We start from the raw sequence: 19790 nt of genomic DNA, 5'->3' as shown, positions 1-19790 counted from the left end.
ACTCTTGGTTTCGTTGATCTGCTCTACAGTTTTTTTAGATTCTATATTGTTTATATCTGCTCTGATCTTTATTATTTCTCTTCTTCTACTGGGTTTAGACTGCCTTTGCTGTTCTGCTTCTATTTCCTTTAGGTGTGCTGTTAGATTTTGTATTTGGGATTTTTCTTGTTTCTTGAGATAGGCCTGGATTGCAATGTATTTTCCTCTCAGGACTGCCTTCGCTGCGTCCCAAAGCATTTGGATTGTTGTATTTTCATTTTCGTTTGTTTCCATATATTTTTTAAATTTCTTCTCTAATTGCCTGGTTGACCCACTCATTCTTTAGTAGGGTGTTCTTTAAAAAGCAACAATTTTAAATTCCAAAAATTAAAAAAAATGAAATGGCAGAAATCATGGATGACTATGAATTTAAAGAATATTGTGGAAATTACAACCTCTAATACCAAGAAAAGAAATAATTCTTCTTGAACATTTACTAACTACTATATACCATTCTAACTATTTTCAAATTCATCCATAAATGCCCAGTAACCTATGAGAACCATAGAACTGTTCTCTCCTTCAAAAATATCTTGGCAAAACTTCAGTAATAGTTTAGTGGTTTTTTTTTTTCCCAGATTGTCAGACTTTGAATTCATCTAAGAGGAACACACAGAGTATAGTCCTAAAAGAAGGCCCAGAGCAGGTTTTAAAGTGACAGTGTTAATAGAACGTGATTAAACCACAGAACTGATCAACTGAAAGATGTAAGTGAAGGTAAACACAAAACACAAAAGTTACACATTAAATTAGAAAAGAATAAAAATGAGACAGTAACTTTTTTTTTTATCATTGAAAATAAGAAATGTGTTCAGTGGCATAAAATTTCTATATCTGCTTGTAGATAAAGGTTTTTTGTGTCTTGTAGCATACCACAGACACAAACACACTCAGTGATGTAACCAAAGTAGCTATTTTTTATGGTCTCTACCACTCAATTTTTTTTTTTGTCTCACTTAACTTTTGAGCTGAGTTATATTTTACAATTTTAAGGGAGTGGAACATATATATGCACGTTTTGTCTCTCTGCAGCAACAGAGAGGTGATAAGGAAGAGTATGCAGATTAAAATGGCAACTTGCAGGACTGAGCCCTGACTTACAATCTCCACTTCAAATACCAGTATCTCTGGCAAACACAGGACAGAGTCTTTATTTTCCAAAGCAGACTATGAACAACATGGACCAGAGGAGGGACTTACCACATTCAGTGAGATGATTGATGCACATCTTTCAGTAAGTCCTCCTAAGGTACTTAATGATAAATGAGAAAGTATGTTAACGTTATAGTGGAAAGATGTGGAAGAGAGTACAGAGGAGATGAAGGACGTGGACCTATAATGGTGCACATTGGGGTCAGGTGCCTAACGTTCTTCAAAGGACTCATAACAACTGCTGTGGAATTAATGTCCAGAACAGAGGAAGTAAATCAATATCTACATGTAAACAGGAACATATCCGTGTTATTCAAATACCAAGCCAAATAAAGCGCCATACTCTGTAATCAGAGTTTTACAGTAGGAACCACAAGTGGAAACAAGGTGAAATAATGACCCTTCAACATATTTTCTATGCGTTGTCTCTCGTGGCACTTTAGCTGAGGGTAGCGGTACCGATCATTTATTCCTATTGGATCAGCTACCATCCTCTTAATGAGGAAAATGTTCACCTGTTATTGGCACAATCCACAGCGCACCTACCATCCAGATTCAAACAGATCCCCCCAAATCTGTGTCTAGACTTAATCACTATCCTAAAAAAAAAAAGGTTTCTAAACAAAGAAACTCTTCAGCGCACTTGCTTACAGTAGAGTATTACAAGGCTAAGTACCTCCTTATGCTCTAACGCTTTCCCTGTAATGCCTGTATTTTAGCTGTGAGAAAACCTGATGTCTGAGGAGGGTGGTTTGTCCAGAAAGTCTGAGCAATAGATAACAGAGAGTTCCCAACCCTCATTCTCTAGCGAAATCCATTCCCACTGAAACCAAAGGTTTCGGTGAAATTAACCTATGAAATGCATTTCTAAGTATTCCGGTTGACGAGGAAAGCCAGCATCATTTTGGTTTTACCTGGAAGGAATGGCAATACACCTGGTCAGTAATCTTCAGGGTTACACAGAGTGTCCGTCCTATTTGTCACAAAACTTAAAGACTGATTTGAATGACATAAAGTTTTCTGTAGATTCTCCTTTGTTACAATGTGTAGATGATATTCTTCTCTGCTCCCTTCTCAAGCTTCTTCAGATGAAGACATCAGCTATCTGTTAAAACTTTTGCCATTGGGGCACCTGGCATCTGACTTTGAGCATCCGACTTTGGCTCAGGTCATGATCTCACGGTTTGTGAGTTTGAGCCCCATATCGGGCTTTGTTCTGTCAGCACAGAGCCTGCTTCAGATCCTCTGTCCCCTTTTATCTCTGCCCTTCCTTCACTCAAGCTCCCTCTCTCAATAAATAAATAAATAAATAAATAAATAAATAAATAAATAAATAAATAAATAAATAAATAAAAATAATTGCCCTTAAAGAGACAAAGTCTCAAAAAAAATTGCAATTTGTTCATGCTCAGGTTGGATATTTAGGGTACCTGCTTTCAGAGCAAGGACTAGATTTGGATCCATGTAGACATCAAGCCATCCTTAATGTCTCCAAACCTAAGCCTAGCACCCATGGTGAGGATTTCTTAGACTCTGCTGGTTATTGCCAAAACTGAATTCCAAACTTCTCTTTTAGGTCTCAGCCTGTATATGCTTTACTAAAATAGACAAACCTAACCCTATTATTTGGAAAGGAGAGGATGACATAGCCTTTGAGACTTCAAAGTAAAGTAAAAAAAATGCTTCTACCCTTGAACATCCTAATTGTCAACTCCCCTTTATCCTCATTGTATATGATAGGGAAGGGAATGTCCTTGGAGTGCTCAACCAAAAACATGGGGGCCGACATTGCCCCATAGGGTATTATAGCCATCAACTGGACTCTGTGGCTTCTTGGGACCCCCTGGCCCAGAGCCATTCCTGCCACTGCCCTCGGGTTAAAGCTATTGAAGAAATAATCATGGGGTCTTGTTGAATAACCTTGTGCTCCCAAACCCCAGGGAATGGACTTGACATGACAAGTCTAAAGAAAACACCAAAGCCTAACTGGGCCTGCACACCATCTGGTGATCTGAAGGGGTGGATTTCCTGGAATTGAAACAGACAACATCTGGGAAGACAGCTTTCCCAAGATGTATGGACAGGGCCTGTATATCTTTTCTCCCAGTTGCCTCTTCTGTCCCTTGTGTGGAAAGAAAATGGCTTTGACCTGCACTTCCCACTCTCTTGCAAAAGTGGGAACCCTCTTTGGATTATGACCTTTTAAGAAAAAGCCTCATGATGATTTAGTATGCATTATTGAATGATTAGATGTCATAGAAAGCAAACTGTTTTCTTTTACTGAAACTATTAACTAACTATAGATTTTTATCCCAATGCATGGTTTGTAAATGTAAAACTTTTCAGAGTATTATGGACAACACATGTGATTCAACACAGTTATTTTGAGATAACAATTCCATGTTAAAATGTCTTTGAACGTTTACCAATCCTGCAAAATTTTTTCTCTGTCAATACCAATGTTATTATCATAATAATTCTTATTCAATAATTTTTTTTGTGTCAGGTACTATATAAATAATATCTATAAGTTAACAGCAATTCAGCACAATGTTTTTTTTTCTTGATGCAGACTCTGAGGCTAAAATGTTAAGTATCAAAACAAAGCTATACCTCAAGCTGAGTTCCAATTGGCATAATGCCCAACATTTCTATTTTACCCAATAACCAACAAACTTTCTTTCTTTCTTTCTTTCTTTCTTTCTTTCTTTCTTTCTTTCTTTCTTTCTTTCTTTCTTTCTTTCTTTCTTTCTTTCTTTCTTCTTCTTTCTTTCTTTCTTTCTTTCTTTCTTTCTTTCTTTCTTTCTTTCTTTCTTTCTTTCTTTCTTTCTTTCTTTCTTTCTTTCTTTCTTTCTTTCTTTCCTTCCTTCCTTCCTTCCTTCCTTCCTTCCTTCCTTCCTTCCTTCTTTCTTTTTTTAAATTTACATCCAAATTAGTTAGCATATAGTGCAACAATGATTTCAGGAGTAGATTTCTTAACACCCCTTACCCATTTAGCCCATCTCTCCTCCCACAACCCCTCCAATCACCCTTTGTTCTCCTATTTATGAGGTACTTCTGTTTTGTCCCCCTCCCTGTTTTTATATTATTTTTGCTTCCTTTCCCTTACTTTCATCTGTTCTGTGTCTGAAAGTCCTCATATGAGTGAAGTCATATTTGTCTTTCTCTAATTTTGCTTAGCACAATATCCTTTAGTTCCATCCATGTAGTTGCAAATGGCAAGATTTCATTATTTTTGATTGCTGAGTAATACTCTGTTGTATACATATACCACATCTTCTTTATCCGTTCATCCATAGATGGACATTTGGGCTCTTTCCATACTTTGGCTACTGTTGGTAGTGCTGCTATAAACATTAGGGTGCATGTATCCCTTCACAACAGCACATCTGTATCCCTTGGATAAATAGTAGTGCAATTTCTGGGTCTTAGGGTAGTTCTATTTTAGTTTTTTGAGGAACCTCCATACTGTTTTCCAGAGTGGCTGCACCAGCTTGCATTCCCACCAACAATGCAAAAGAGATCCTGTCTCTCCACATCCTTGCCAACATCTCTTGTTGCCTGAGTTGTTCATGTTAGCCATTCTCACAGGTGTGAGTTGATATCTCATTGTGGTTTTGATTTGTATTTCTCTGATGATGAGTAATGTTGAGCATCTTTTCATGATGTTGGTTGGCCATCTGGATGTCTTCTATGGAGAAGTGTCTATTCATGTCTTTTGCCCATTTCTTCACTGGATTATTTGTTTTTTGGGGTGTGGAGTTTGATAAGTTCTTTATAGATTTTGGATACTAACCCTTTATTTGATATGTCATTTGCAAAAATCTTCTCCGCTTTTTGTTTTGATGAGGTCCCAGTAGTTCATTTTTGCTTTTGTTTCCCTTGCCTCCAAAGACGTGTTGAGTAAGAAGTTGCTGCGGTCAAGATCAAAGCTTTTTTTGCCGTTTTTTCCTCAAGGATTTTGATGGCTTCCTGTCTTACATTTAGGTCTTTCCTCCATTTTGAGTTTATTTTTCTGTGTGGTGTAAGAAAGTGGTCCAGGTTCATTCTTCTGCATGTCACTGTCCAGTTTTCCCAGCACCACTTGCTGAAGAGACTGTCTTTATTCCATTGGATGTTCTTTCCTGCTTGGTCAAAGATTAGTTGATCATACGTTTGTGGGTCCATTTCTGGGTTCTTTATTCTGTTCCATTGATCTGAATGTCTGTTCTTGTGCCAGTACCATACTGTCTTGATTACAGCTTTGTAGTATAGCTTGAAGTCTGGGATTGTGATGCCTCCTGCTTTGGTTTTCTTTTTCTAGATTGCTTTGGCTATTCAGCATCTTTTCTGGTTCCATACAAATTTTAGGATTATTTGTTCTAGATCTGAGAAGGATTCTGGTGTTATTTTGATAGGGATTACATTGAATATGTAGATTGCTTTGGGTAGTGTCGACATTTTAACAATATTTGTTCTTCCAATCCAGGTGCATGGACTATTTTCCCATTTTTTTGTATGTGTCATCTTCAATTTTTTCCATAAGCTTTCTAAAGATTTAAGTGTATAGTTTTTTTTTTACCTCTTTGGCTAGATTTATTCCTAGGTATTTTATGAGTTTTGGTGCAATTGTAAATGGGATCAATTCCTTGATTTCTGTTTCTGTTGCTTCACCGTTGGTGTATAGGAATGCAACCAATTTCTGTGCATTGATTTTATATCCTGCAACTTTGCTGAATTCATGAATCAGTTTTGGCATTTTTTTTGTGGAATCTTTAGGGCTTTCCATATAGAGTATCATGTCATTTGTGAAGAGTGAAAGTTTGACCTCCTCCTGGCCAATTTAGATGCCTTTTATTTTTTTGTGTTGTCTGATTGCAGAGGCTAAGACTTCCAATACTATGTTGAGTAACAGTGGCGAGAGTGGACATCCCTGTGTTGTTCTTGATCTTAAGGAGAAACCTCTCAGTTTTTCCCCATTGAGTATGATATTAGCATTGGGTCTTTCATATGGCTTTTATGATCTTGAGGTATGATCTTTCTATCCCTACTTTCTTGAGGGATTTTTATCAAGAAAGGTTGCTGTATTTTGTCAAATGCTTTTTCTGCAGTTATTGGGAGGATCATATTGTTCTTGTCCTTTATTTTATTGATGTAATGAATCACATTGATTGTTTTGTGGATATTGAACCAGCCCTGCCTCCCAAGTATAAATCTCACTTGGTCGTGGTGAATAATTTTTTTTTAATGTATTGTTGGATCTAGGTGGCTAGTATCTTGTTGAGGATTTCTGCATCCATGTTCATCAGGGAAATTGGTCTGTAGTTCTCATTTTTAGTGGGTCTCTGGTTTTGGAATCAAGGTAATGCTGGCTTCATAGAAAGAGTCTGGAAGTTTTCCTTCCATTTCTATTTTTTTGGAACAGCTTCGAGAGAATGGGTGTTAACTCTTTCTTAAATGTTTGGTAGAATTCCCCCCTGGAAAGCCATTGGACCCTGGAGTCTTGTTTTTTGGCAGATTTTTTATTACTAATTTGATTTCTTTACTGGCTATGGGTCTGTTCAAATTTTCTATTTCTTCCTGTTTCAGTTTTGGTAGTGTATGTTTCTGGGAATTCGTCCATTTCTTCCATATTGCCCATTTCATTGGCAAATAATTGCTCATAATATTCTCTTATTATTGTTTTTATTTTTGCTGTGTTGGTTGTGATCTCTCCTCTTTCATTCTTGATTTTATTTATTTGGGTCCTTTCCTTTTTCTTTGTGGCCAAACTGGCTAGTGGTTTATCAGTTTTGTTAATTCTTTCAAAGAACCAGCTTCTGGTTTCATTGATCTGTTCTGTTTTTTTTGTTTTGTTTTGTTTTTGTTTCAATAGCATTCATTTCTGTTCTAATCTTTATTATTTCCTGTCTTCTGCTGGTTTGGGGTTTTATTTGATGGTCTTTTCCCAGCTCTTTAAAGCTTAAGGTTAGGTTGTGTATCTGAGATCTTTCTTCCTTCTTTAGGAAAGCCTGGATTGCTATATACTTTCCTCTTATGACCACCTTTGCTGCATCCCAGAGGTTTTGGGTTGTGGTGTTATCATTCTCATTGGCTTCCATGAAGTTTTTTAATTTCCTTTTAACCTCTTGGTTAGCCCATTCATTCTTTAGTAGGATGTTCTTCAGTCTCCAAGTATTTGTTACCTTTCCAAATTTTTTCTTGTGATTGATTTCAAGTTTCATAGCACTGTGGTCTGAAAATATGCACGGTGTGATCTCAATCTTTTTGTACTTGTTGAGGACTGATTTGTGTCCCAGTATGTGGTCTACTCTGGAGAATGTTCCATGTGCAATCCTGCAAATTTTCATTAACTGGTGCTTCATGTTTATACATGTATTATATGTTCCCAAATATGCTAAATTGTTCAATTCAGTACTTCACATAATATTACACTATTTTGCCTCATAAGAAGTTTAAAAGGTTATTTTCAGGAGGCATACTATTCTTGCCTTCATAGAAAGAAATGCTTCTTCCCTAAGTCCAGATAAGTGCTAATAAATATTTTCAGATGGCTACTTTCAGACCCAAGATCCTGGTTTATATCCAACATACAGTTGCAAATTGTCATTTGTTTTTGATCTGTAATTGCTGTTAATCAATCTTTTACAAGAAAGATGTGTTGCATTAGTTGATGCTGGTTAAATACTCAGCCTTGAGAAGATACAAACTTCAGATGGGAGCACTGGAGAGTTTTTCCCTTCTAACCCTCCCTATCACTCATGTGTGGCTTCAGTGGTTTCCAGCTGCCGAGTACTTTCCCTGTGACCTGAGACATGACAACCAGGAAAGGTCCTTCCTGGCCCTGAGGAACAAAACCATGAAACATAAAGAACCTGACTGTTGATAAGTGATCCTTTCAAGGAAAGATCTTGATCAAAAAGGGGAATGTGAAACTTAGTAATGGGAAACCTCACCAAAATCGATTTGGGTGGTTTTGGCAAGGGGAGGTCTTAAGGCCTCCCACTCGTGGTTAATTGTATACCCAGAAATAAAAAATGGACTTGACCTGAAATGGACTAAACCTTGTGCCCAGATACTACTCTGCTTCTCCAGTCAGAAAGAGACTCTCTCCTCATCATCCTGGGCAATAGAACCAACAATGAAGCCACCACACATCAAACTACCAGGTTACTCCAAAGGACTTTTAGTTCATTACAACCTTCACAACATACTCTGTTTATCCTTTCTTTTTCTTTTCTTTTCTTTTTTTAAATTTTGTCTCTTCTTTGTTCCCCAGGCATAAGTAGGGTTTGCTGTAGCTTTTTTGTACAGGATCACAATTCTGATTTATTCCTGAATAATCCCATATTTTGCTGATAAAATGACTGTCAGTGTCTATTTTTAAGGTTAACATCACCAACACTTGTCTCTCGAGTACTGTCTTTTTAGCATGGAGCAACTGAACTCAGGTTTGAGTGACATTATTGCCTTCTTTACCATTTGGTAACTTTCAATCGGCCAGCAAGGAATGTGATGTTTCAGGACTGGGAACCAAGAGTGCTTGTGTGGAGACAAGATGGTGAGTGCCTGGGCTCAGGTGTGCTGGGTCTTTTTTCTGTCACTTAGTGCTACTGATTCTGGGTCTATGTGGTGCGACACTATGACTAGCATGGAACTTCTAGGATGCTACTTCTTGGCTCCCACCCCAAACTTGCAACATTATAAATACCTAGTGGATTTCTGGAATACATAATTTCTATGCACACTAAAGCTCAAGGAGCCTTAGTTACTTGATTCTGAGCTCAGTCTTTCCATTAGAATAACATGGTGTTTTAAATATAATCATCACTGGTAACCTTGCCCACAGATTCTGCCAATAGGTCTCCATAGGAGCCTCAGGGTTCTTTTAATTAAGTGCTCCAGGTGATTCTAAGTGAGGCTATGGTAAAACATGAGGGCCCCTCAGAAACTTATTAGAGTTGAGTGCTGGCTTTGCTCCTCAACACAGGGAGAGGGACATAACACTGTCTCCTCTACATGAGTCTGGAGGGGTCAGGTCCACACAGCACAGATTTCCTATGCTGTAGTAGATTGTGTGGATGTCGGTTGGAGAGGAGGCTGTATGAATACAGGAAAGAGAAACTGGGAGAATTGATCTTGTTGTAGGAGCTCATAGGTTTTGAATAGCTCCTGACACAGAAAAGAGTAGGAAGTTGGGCCTTTTTAGTATTTCAATGTCCTGACTGTAGTTGACTAGTTAACAGGTGAAGAGACTTTACCTTAAAGGCAAATGCTCACGTTCAGGCCATGACTTCCCCACAAGTATCTCCTGAGAAAGAAAGCTAGGGCACAGGAGGAAGAGTATGAAACGGCTGGTTCTCTGGTAAGCCTTGCCTCCCAGGTTAGAGGCTATGTGTCATTTTTTCCTCCTGAAGTTCTATGCATTCAAAAATTGCAAAAATTTGTTTCTCTAGTTCTGATATTACTGTCTTATGAGTCTTTTCACCTACTTTAAAAACATGATATTGAATGTTATCTCTTTTGAGCATTTCTTTGCTTTATTCTAGAGCCTTCTTGCCATTCTTTCCAAAGTGGCTTCCAATAGGACATGAAAACTGTCATTTTGAATTACTGTCCTGCAACTTTTAAAAATGTTCCTTTTGGGAGAGGTCTGTGGGGGAGGGCATTGAATCTAAAAAACAAGGATCACATAGTTAACAGGGTAGAGTGTCAAAATCTTAAGATACAATATAGCACAAATGCTGATTGAAATGAAAAATTACAGAGAAATACAAGACTCAGGAATATTAGCTATTTTCTTTGTATCACTCTGTGTGTGTGTGTCCGTAGTGTGATTAAATGACAGAAACATAATCATCCACAAATAGAATTATAAGTTTTATGCCATTGAGGTATTGTTTTGGGAGAATGTTTCTTAATTTAAGTCACCAAGACAACATTTTGCTCTCTCACTTTCAATGTGTATATTGCCCTTTTGAAAAGTTTAGATATGTGCAGGGGTTTCTGGCTGGCTCAGTCAGTAGAGCATGAAACTTTTGATCTCAGGGTTGTAAGCTCAAGCCACACATGGGTGTATATTTTTCTTCAAAATTCTTGAAGATAAAATGCATATGTGCATAAAATGTAAAAGGTAGATTAGTTTTGTGTGGATACCTTCTTGTTTTTATCACCATTCTCAGTTTTGAAACCTGCTATGAATGTAACTTTACATTGGTGTCTATTGATTAATGTTTTTTGTTAGATAAATTCTAGGTCAGGGAACCCAGGTTAAAATTCAGTTTCATGGGATACGTGGGTGGTTCCGTAGGTTGAGTGTCTGACTCTTGATTTTGGCTCAGGTCATCCCAGGGATGTAGGATGGAATTCCGCGTGGGGTTCTGTACTGAGTGTGGAGTCCGCTTAAGATTCTCAGCTTTTCTGTATGCCCTTCTCCTCACTTCCACTTTCTCTGACTTAAATAAATAAATAAATAAATAAATAAATAAATAAATAAATAAATAAAATGGTTAATTTAAGAATATCTAGTTTTTTACATTTACTGGAAGTATGAAAAAATATTCTGTAAAGGGAAAAAATAATGTTTCATCCCCTAGATTATTTGTGTGTGTGTGTGTGTGTGTGTGTGTTGATCTATGAAAACTTTTAGAATCTAGTAATTATTAATGCTTAGAATGTATTGGTGTTGCCTTTCTTGCTTTAACCTGTAGAATCTATAATTGCTATAGAACCCATTCATTTCATGTACTCTGATAATTCTTTCCTGGTTCTTCTGCTCCTTTGTTATTCAAAAGTGAATACCTTCCCACATAGGCTAATTAATACCTTGTTAGAGATGCAGACTCAGTTCCCATCCCAACTCCTGAATCAGAGCCTGCATTTTAATACCATCTCCAAATCACTGTTGTGAAATTCATTAGAATTCGATAACATTTCTGACCCACTAAAACTTTCCATCTAAGAAATGTATACAACTTAAACTATATGATGTAAATGCAAGTCCTCAAATATGCATGTGTCTCTGTTGACGCCTTCAGTTTACAGCTGATCTGAGTGTTTATAGAGTGTTTATAGTGGTTCTGTGAATATTATGCCATCTTCTTATCTCAAAGGTAGAGAATATATGAAAGTATATAGCTGTGTTAAAAATTATCTTACTGAGTAAGGCAAGAAACTCACTTAAGACAGGACCATTTGTCCCAGCTCTTTCCTTTCATCTTAGGTATCATAATGAACACTGCCAATGGCCAGTTGGCAATTGTAGCATTTATTGCAGGGGTTGATGATATTCAGGGATGTGGCCATAGAATTCCCTCAGAGGGAGTGGGAATGCCTGAGCTTCCCTCAGTGGGAATTGTACAGGGATGTGAGCTTACAAAAATATGGAAGCCTCCTCTTCTTGGGTGGGGCTGACTTCCTGTATCTGAACTAACGCGAATTTCCTCCATGGTGAGTTACACGTTGAGACTACACTAGGTGGAATTGTCACTCAAAGGAAACTTTATTTTCAACAAATAAGGAGATGAGGGAAATAACTTTCAAAGTTGTATATTGAAGAGCAGGGGTGAGTGGCTTCTTTTTATTTAGGGTTAGGATGAATATCTTAAAGGGGAGTTTTGTCATCCTATGTAAAGGTAGGAATAAGGTAGGCTCAAGCCCATGTGTACTTAGGAAACAAGCCTAAACGTGTGTCCTATGTTGTATTAATGAAGGCTGTGCCCCTCTATAGGTGGAGATTTTAACATTATACTGAGGTACAGGCAAGTGTCTGACACTTTACAGTCCATCGCCTACATGAAACTATACTAGAGCTCAAACTGGTCTATGCTGGCCAAACCTGGGGGTTTTTTCCTTCCTTGGAGGAACGTCTGTTGGAAGATTACTTGTTGCATGACTGGAATTCAGATCCCTGCTGCGGGGGAAAGAAGTGGGAATTTGTAGATGTTGAGATAAAAGTCCTCCCGATGTTTCATCTTGATATTTAGTGTCCCCGTTCTTAAGGTACCATCATCCTTTACTGATGATGAGTGACAACTCTAAATAGTGACATTAAATGGTATTGACTACTTCTTAAATTCTCATCTCCACTCCTTGTTATTGTATCAATAATATTTGGAAGTGGAGGGGTTTTTTTGTTTTTGTTTTTGTTTTGTTGTAGTGGGATCCTTTTTATCAATAAATATCTATGATATTCAGGATTTTGAAGGTTAAAATTTCTCTTATTCTTGTCTGACAATTCTGTAACCATGCTTCCTCCTGTATGATAGGTTCCACAACATTAATTTAATTTCGTTTTTGTTTCTTATCTATATTTTATGTTTGTGGATAACAATTTTCAACTGAATACGTTTGAAGACAGTTTAGGGTTTAATTCAAATAGGAATCTGCCATATGTCAATTGCCAATAAAATTACTTCTGTATTTGTCTGTATAAATATTACCAATACATTCTTTGGTCATGACTTACCTTGTTTCTTTTCTTGGTTAGTGGTCAGTGGTTTTTTCCTATCTTGGTGAGTTGTTACAACAAAATTAAGGTCATAATTTATGGATGAATGTGTATGCCCTTTGTGAGAGAAATACCTCTTGAAGGTAATATTTTAATTTTGTTTTAATGTTGATTTATTCTTGAGAGAGACACAGAGACAAGAGTATGAGTGGAGGAGGGTCAGAGAGCGAGAGGGAGACACAGAATCTGAAGAAGGCTCTAGGCTCTGAGCTGTCAGCACAGAGCGTGATGAGTGGCTTGAACTCACAAAATGAGAGATCATGACCTGAGCTAAAGTCGGACACTTAATTGAGCCAACCAGGTGCCCCATTGAAGGTAATTTTTTTAAACTCATAACTTTGTATCAACTTTAAGTTTTATAGTTAATGTGACGAGATGTGTTCTTTCTTTCAAAGCTGAATGTTATTTCATTGTGTGTATATGCTACATTTTCTTTATTCATGCACCCATGGACATTTCTGTTGCTTTCTCCTGTTACTGGCTTTTCTGAATAAGACCTCTCTTGGAGACCCAACTTTGAATTCTTCTGGTTATATTCCCACAAGTGGGATGCTGGATTTTATGATAATACTATTGAAATTTTTTTTTCTCAAACTCTCATCTTGTTTTCCATTGTGGTTGCATCATTTGCATTTCCTCTAGCAGTGCATAAAGGTTCCAATTTCTCCACATCTTTTCCAACATGTGTTGTTTTTATTTGCTTAATAGTGGGATGTGAAGTGGTGTAATGTGATAACCCACTGTGGTCAGATTTGTATTTCTCTAAGGAATAATGGTTTTGAGTCTCTTTCGTATGGTTGGCCACTTGTATATCATCACTGGATGATGCTCATTCTATCCTCCCTCCAAATTTAAATCGTGTTATTTGCTTTTTGGTTGTTGGTGCACAAGTTCTTTCTATATTCTGGATATTAACTCCTTATGCTTTAAATGCTCTGTAAAAAGTTTCCTTCCATTTCACAAGTTGCCTATTCACTCCACTATTTCCTTAGAATTACTTTCTTTCAATTCCATATGTTTGAGTATATTGTGTGTCATTTCACTTGGCTCAAGGCATTTTCTGGTCCTTTTCTTCAATATCTTTTGATTCATTGATTGTTTAAGAGCGTATTGTTCAGTTTCTAAATGTTTGTAGAATTTCCAATTTTCCATCTGTTCTTAAAACTTAGTTTCATTCCATGGTGGCCAAAAAACATGCTTGTATGATTTTAATCTTTCCAAATTTCTTAACACTGGTTTTGTATACTATCATCTATACAGGATGATCAATGTTCAATGGAGATTATTGTGTAATATATTCTTCCTTGGTGGAGCGATCTGTTTATGTTTGTTATATGAAATTGGTCTCTAATGTTGCTTCAGGGCGCTTCTTACTGAAGTTGAATGTGGTCCTTCTATCCAGTTAAACTGGAGTGTTGACCTCTGCTGCTCTTAGGATGCTGTTTATTTCTTGCTTCAATTCTGTCATTGGTACTTCACCTGTATGGGATCTTGATGTTAGGTGCCCACATAATTATAATTGTTATAGTGTCCTGTAATTTCAAGTCTTTATATTATGTCCTTTTTCTGTCATGACATTTAAAAAAATTTTTTAAATACTTTTTAAAATATTTTTTTAAGTTTATTTATTTTGAGAGAAAAGAAGAGAGGAAGAGAGTGGGGGGGGGCGCAGAGAGCGGAAGAGAGACAGAATCCTGAGCAGGTTCTACACTGTCAGTGTGGAACCCTAGGCAGGGCTCAAACCCACGAACCATGAGATCATGACCTGAACAGAAACCAAGAGATGGACACTTACCCAACTGTGCCACATAGGAGCCTCTGTCATGAAAATTTTTAACCTTTAATGTGTATTTGTTTGGCATTAGTCATTTGGTATTGCTATAGACACACCAATGCTGTCTTTTGGCTCCCATTTGCACACAATGTCTTTTTACATACTTTTACTTGAATCCTGTGTGTGATCTTAGATCTATGGTGAATCTCTTATAGACAAGAGATTGTAGGAGTTTGTTGTTACTGTCAGCCAATCTATATCTTTTCATTGGGAGACTTTCATGTATTTACAATCAAAGTATTACTGAAAGGTAACCACTACTATTGCCATTTTTAAATAGTTTTCTGTACTTGTGGCTATTTTATGACACTTTTCTTCTCTTCCTGTATCCCATTTTGTTTCTTTGATGTTTGTAATAATATGCTTTCATGACATTCTCATCTGCTTTCTGTATTCTATAGGAATTTTCTTTGTGGTTACCATGAGAAGGACTTAAAATCTCTCAGACATATCATGTTCACCACTGCACCTACTTTGTCTTACCAATATCCTAAATTCTGCTTTTTATGTTGTATACTCTATGACATGGGTTTGTGATTTTATGCTTTTATTATTTGTTTAAAATACTCTGTCACAGAAATAAAACTGATTTTTGGTTCCTCATTACGAACTCCAGGTTTCTATATTTGTTTAAATATATTGAGCAGAGTTTTATATGTTCATTACACTTCAGTTACTTTTAGAATCGTATTTTAACAAGACTCTCCCTTTAATGTTTCTTATAGGGCCAGCTTACTGCTAAACTTCTAGTGGTTTTTCCTGAGAAAGTCTTCCTTTCTCCATTTCTTTCTTTCTTTTTTTTGAACGTTTATTTATTTTTGAGAGAGAGATAGAGACAGAGCATGAGTGGGGGAGGGGCAGACAGAGAGGGGGACACAGAATCTAAAGCAGGCTCCAGGCTCTGAGCTGTCAGCACAGAGTCTGACAATGGAGCTCGAACTTGGGAACCTTGATATAATGGCCTGAGCTGTAGCTGGACACTTACCTGACTGAGCCACCAAGGCACCCCTTGGTTGATATTTTTTGATATTTCAGTACTTGAATATATTATCCTATGCACTGCTTCCTAAAAGGCATGTGGGGAAACTGCTAGTATCTTACACTGGATCTGTTGGACAAGATGAGTTGCTTTCCTCATAGTGTTTCAAAGTTTTCTGTTCACCTCTGATTTGTGATAAGTTAATTATAGTGTGTCACTATAATTTAAGATATAAATTTAAGACTTGGCATTTATCCTGCATAAAAATTCACTGAGCTTCTGGCTTGTTTCTTTCCACAAATATGGGAATTATGAGCCATTAGTTTTTCATGTAAGCTCTCTGTTCCCTTTCACTCTCCTCTCATATGGGGTCCTCTTAATATGTATATTGGTTCACTTGTTAGTGTTCCAAAAGTTCATTGGACTCTGTCCTTTGTTAATTTTTGTGTGTTTGTTTTTGCCTTGGTCCTTCAGTGGACAATTTAAAACAAGTGACCTTTAAGTTCTCTGATTTTTTTTTTATGATTGATTAAGACTTTTGTTAACCCTTTACTATTTAAAAAAAATAATGTTTGTTTATTTTTGAGACAGAGAGACACAGAGCATGAACGGGGGAGGGGCAGAAAGAGAGGGAGACACACAATCTGAAACAGGCTCCAGGCTCTGAGCTGTCAGCACAGGGCCCGATATGGAACTCAAACTCACGGACCATGAGATCATGACCTGAGCAGAGGTCAGCCGCTTAACCGACTGAGCCACCCAGGTGCCCCTACTATTTTTTTTTTTAATATATAATTTTTTATTTTAATTTTTTCAACGTTTTTTATTTATTTTTGGGACAGAGAGAGACATAGCATGAACGGGGGAGGGGCAGAGAGAGAGGGAGACACAGAATCGGAAACAGGCTCCAGGCTCCCAGCCATCAGCCCAGAGCCTGACGCGGGGCTCGAACTCACAGACCGCGAGATCGTGACCTGGCTGAAGTCGGACACTTAACCGACTGCGCCACCCAGGCGCCCCTTTAATATATAATTTTTTAAAGTAATCTCTATACCCAACATGGGGCTCAAACCGAGAACCCCGAGATCAAACGTTGCATGCTGTACCAACTGAACCAGTCGTGCACCCCCTTTTTACTGGTCTTTAAAATGTATTTACTGGACTCTTTAGCTCCTAATTTTTGTTTCATTGTTTTGCATACTTTCTGTTAGTTTGAATTTTATTTTGGCCATACATAGTTTTTCTGATATCATTTAGTTCCCCATTTGTTCTCTCTTCATTCTCCATATGCATGGTTATGATGATTAATTTGAGTTCTTTGTCAGGTAATGAATAGTTATGTATAAATTTATGGTAAGTTTTGGAGCTTTACTTCATTCCTTCAATTGGAACACATTTTTCTGTTTCTTGCTATGCCTTATGATTTTTCACTGAGAATTGAGAATTTAAAACCCAGCCTCTGGTCCCAGGCTTTATGAACTTGCCTTGTAAAGGAGAACACAAATAAAAGCTGTGCTAGTAAATCCTGGGTCTTATGAAACATATTCTGAGGATGTATAAAGTCTGAGCTTTTGTAATTTCCCAGTTAAGAAAGTGTGTGTTGGGTCTTATTTAGAGCACATGATTCACCTCTCTCTCCTGTTGTTTGGTTTAAGTTCTGCAGTCTCTGGTGTTTGAAGAAATACTCAGCTTTTTTTCTGAGCAGCCAGCATAATGCTTTCATAATATGCTTCCATTCCTTGAGCCCTCAGTGTCCTGTATGACAGGATCCAGTCCCCTCAGGTAGCTACAAAAGAGCCAGATCTTTACACAGGTCACTCATGTCTTATTTCTTGCACAGAGTTGAGCATTTTCTCATAATCTTGCCATGGAGTACTAGGTAGAGTACTAGAAGAGCTATTGGGGGAAAGTGTCACTAACTTTTCTTTCCTCTTTGATGTGAGTCTTTTTCAGTTTGTCCTTGCCTGGAAGTGCTTTGTTCTCCCAACTGGATTCTGGGGCACTTGAAAAGGCAATTTGGTCAGTCTGTTTCTCCTTGGGGGAGCAAAGTCTCTGTGCCTCTTATTTCTCAAGTCTGCTGTCTGGTGATGGGTATTAAGTTTTTGCATTAGCACCTTACCGTATATTGATGCAAGTGCAGTTGTGGGATCATTTATTTGGTATTTTTCAGTTATGCCCTGGGCTTGTTGACAAAGACAGGCAAAGGAGATTCTTTCCATGAGGTGCTATTGGGAAGATATGTGACTTTTGAGAATTCACAGTTAATGAAAGATTGGGAAGGTGAAGGGGAGAAGGAAGAGCAGAAGGAGTATTATGATGGATAGAACCAAACTGGGCATTTACCCACAATGAAATCCTTACTGCCTAAAGAAATTGATGAGGGGCACCTGGTGGGATCAGTCAGTTAAGTATCGCTCTTGGTTTTGCCTCAGGTCATGATCTCATGGTTTATGATTCGAACCCTGTGTTAAGCTGTGCACTGAAAGTGTGGAGCCTCCTTGGGTTTCTCTCTCTCCCTCTCTTTATGCCTTCGCTTCCTAAATACATACATACATACATACATACATACATACATACATACATACACACACAAACAAACAAACACACACACACATTAAAAAAAATTTGAAGATATAAAACATTTGGGGGAATTCCACTTTAAGACAGCTATCTTTGTGGAACAATGTCTTTATGAATACAAAGACCCAAGTCCATTTTCTAAACATGTATATGCTCTGACAGGAAATTTGAAAAATCTAGAAAGTCACCAAGTGCATGCCAAAAGTAACCATTGCAACCATTTCAAATATAGGATTGGATCAATTATTCCGACATTTCTGATTTCTCAAAAATTAAAAGTGAAGATAAAATTTCTAAATATGATCAGTTTGAGGTATTCTTTTTGAGAGTTTTTTATTGTTTCACCAATAAATAATACCTCTTTGTTCCAAAGTCTCTAATTTTGATAATTATGAGAAGGTCTTTATCCAAGCATTGCTGTTCAATAAGATCACATAATACTGAGTTTGGAACAACTTTTCACATATTGTGAATTAGGGAAGATCTTTAGTGAGGACTCTGTCTTCAATAACTACCAAGGTGTTTACCATGGAGACAACTTAATGAAATGAATCTGGGAAAAAGGTTAACTGTGCATCAAATCCTAATAAACAGCAGAGCATTCAGTTTCTAGAGAATGAGTATAAAATAAATAAATCTGGGGAAGTCTTCCATCAAAGCTCAAACTTTATTAAATGTCATTCTTTCCTGACTGGAGAGAACACTTAGAAATGTAGTAAATGTGGCAAAGTTTTTAAGCAGCCTTCACAACTTGCTCAAGAGTTTTCAACCTGAGGGGCACCTGGGTGGCTCAGTCAGTTGAGAGTCCTTCTTCTGCTCAGGTCATGATCTCGCAGTCTGTGAGCTGGAGCCCCACTTTGGGCTCTGTGCTGACAGCTCAGAGCCTGGGGCCTGCTTCAGATTCTGTGTCTCTCTCTGCCCCTCCCCCACGCACGCTCTGTCTCTCACTCCTTCAAAAATAAACATTAAAAAAAAAGTTTCCAACCTGAGAAAAAACCTTACATATGTAAAGAATGTGGCAAAGCCCTTCACCAGTACTTACATTTTTTTCACATCATAGAGTTTATACTGGAGAAAAACCTTACAAATGTAAAGAATGTGGCAAAGTCTATACCTGGAGTTGATGCCTTCATGGGTATCAGATAATTCATACTGGGAAAAAACCTTGGAAACGTAAAGAATTTGCTGAAGCCTTTAACCATTGCTCAGACTTTCCTTCACATCAGAGTGTATATCCTTGGGTTGAAACCCAACAAGTGCAGAGACTATGACAAAGCCTTTAAGCCCAGGGTGGGCTCTGTTTCTTGAACTGTGAAATCATGAAGTGAGCTGAAAAAGAGAGTCAGGGGCTTAATAGACTGGGCAGTCCAGGGGACCCTATAAAGTTATAATTTTAATGTGAATTTTTTTTTTTTTTTTTAAATTTTTTTTTAACGTTTATTTATTTTTGAGACAGAGAGAGACAAAGCATGAACGGGGGAGGGTCAGAGAGAGGGAGACACAGAATCTGAAACAGGCTCCAGGCTCCGAGCCGTCAGCACAGAGCCCGACGCGGGGCTCGAACTCACGGACCGCGAGATCATGACCTGAGCTGAAGTCGGCCGCTTAACCGACTGAGCCACCCAGGCGCCCCTAATGTGAATTTTTTTTATGTAAGAAATTAATATTGCAGAAGTGTGGCAGAGAGAACACAGTTCTCATATACTCCTCATCCTGTT

The 19790-nt window shown here is 37.7% G+C and overlaps 1 pseudogene; it reads left to right on the top strand.

Annotated features, from left to right (window-relative positions):
* Nucleotides 1–19438, top strand: part of LOC131500127 (zinc finger protein 879-like) — a 49288-nt pseudogene extending 29850 nt beyond the window's left edge.
* Nucleotides 19439–19790: the final 352 nt, after the last annotated feature.

The sequence above is a fragment of the Neofelis nebulosa genome, chromosome 17 (assembly GCF_028018385.1).
Source record: "Neofelis nebulosa isolate mNeoNeb1 chromosome 17, mNeoNeb1.pri, whole genome shotgun sequence".
Taxonomy (NCBI): domain Eukaryota; kingdom Metazoa; phylum Chordata; class Mammalia; order Carnivora; family Felidae; genus Neofelis; species Neofelis nebulosa.
The sequence above is the reverse complement of the archived record's forward strand: the minus strand, read 5'-3'. Positions and strand labels throughout refer to the sequence as shown.